We start from the raw sequence: 1,718 nt of genomic DNA, 5'->3' as shown, positions 1-1,718 counted from the left end.
GGGGGTGCTGCCAGCCGCTCCTGATGGATGGGGGGCATCGGGAGCGTGGCACGGGCCCCGTCCTGGCCACACGCCGTGTCAGACGTGCCCCTGCTGGGGCAGGATGTGACTCCATCCCCGGGTGCCATGATTTGCGTCTCCTGAGCTCACGGATAGGTTTTGGGCAGCTTTTGGCCCCACCACCCAGCCCAGGACTCTGATCCCAGCGAGGAGCCCCCCCAGCAGCCTCATGGACTGGCCCTGAGCAGCGCTTCTGCCAAATTCCCAAGACTCCCTTTTCCCCCTCCTCCCCCAGTCCCTCCCGGCACCTCAGCTCTCTGCCGTGCCCCCTCCAGGCTCAGCCCCAACCCCACATTTCCAGCTGCTCAATGGGATATTTCCTCTCTAGGGATGAGCCTTGAGCGTCTCTCACGCTGTCCTGCTCCCCAGAGCTGCTCCCACCGTCACCCCACACATCCCCCAGCAGGAGCCTGCGCGGGTGGGGCTGTAGGTAAAGGAAAAACTGCCCCAGGGGGCAGCAAAAGCTGATGGAAGGGGAGGGATGGATCGATGGATAGATCGATGGATGGATCGATGGAAGGAGAGAGGAAGGGAGGGAGGGGGAAAGAGAAGGAGGAAGGGAGGGAAGGAAAATGGATGGAGGGATGGACGGATGGACATGGGAATCTTGAGGGACAGTGTCATCCTGGCTACTGCCCAGGAAAGGGAAGGAGCACACAGACCTTTGTGCTGGAAGGATCCAACCTTCACTTTGATGTTTGCTTCCTCCAGCCCCTGCCAGCAGCTCCTCAAAGCCCAGTCCAGCCCCAGGGGGGTTTTCCGATCCTGCCCATCTGCCTCCTCCAGGGAGCAGGCAGGACCTTCCTGCTCTGGGACCACGGCAGGCCAGGGCTCTGGGCCTGTGCTCAAGGATGCCGCTGTCTAAATATAAATATAGATCCCATCAGCAGGCTGGCAGACACTGACATCAGGCAGAGGCTCTGAAACCTGCTCTGCAAAACATGGGCTGACAGGAATCCCTCGGGAAACATCCCATCCCCGCGCCCTGCCCTGGTGCCCTGCTGTGCCCTGCTCCCCTCCCTGTGCTGGCTCTGTGGCTCTGGGGTGGTCCCGTGGCTGGGGGATGCCTCGAGCTGTCCTGGATGGGTTCTGGGAAGGAGCAGTCCCTCTTGGGAACCAGGTACTGGGGCTCAGCAGAGGGAGCCAAGGGAATGGAGCCCCAAAGCTGGGAATGAGGTGACTGTGGAGGGAGAAGGGAGCAGTGGAGAAGGTTTTCTGCACCAAACTGCCCTGTCAGCAGCCGTCAGGATGTGGGTTGTGGGAGCTAGACCATGTCCTTGGTCACATCAAGCCTGCCAGAACGGTGACTTGTCACCATGAGGATGGCCCAGGGACAACATTTCCCTCCCCTGCAGCCCATCCCTGCCCTCCTGGCAGCAGGGAGGAGCATTGCTCCCAGCAGCAAGTCCTGAGGGGTCTCAAAAGCACTGCCAGCAGGTCAGGAAGGGATCCTGCCCCTGTGCCCAGGCCGGGGGCACCTCTGGGGTGCCGTGCCCAGCTCTGGCTCCTCAGCACAGCAGGGCCAGGGAGCTCCTGGAGCGGGGCCGGCGGAGGCTGCGCAGCTGAGGAAGGGCCTGGAGCAGCTCCGTGCCCAGCACAGGCTGAGGGAGCCGGGGCTGCTCAGCCTCGAGAGGAGCCCCAGCTGAGAGGGGGCCTCA

Source organism: Corvus brachyrhynchos, unplaced genomic scaffold, assembly GCF_000691975.1.
Source record: "Corvus brachyrhynchos isolate BGI_N302 unplaced genomic scaffold, ASM69197v1 scaffold545, whole genome shotgun sequence".
NCBI classification, from domain to species: Eukaryota; Metazoa; Chordata; class Aves; order Passeriformes; family Corvidae; genus Corvus; species Corvus brachyrhynchos.
The sequence above is the reverse complement of the archived record's forward strand: the minus strand, read 5'-3'. Positions refer to the sequence as shown.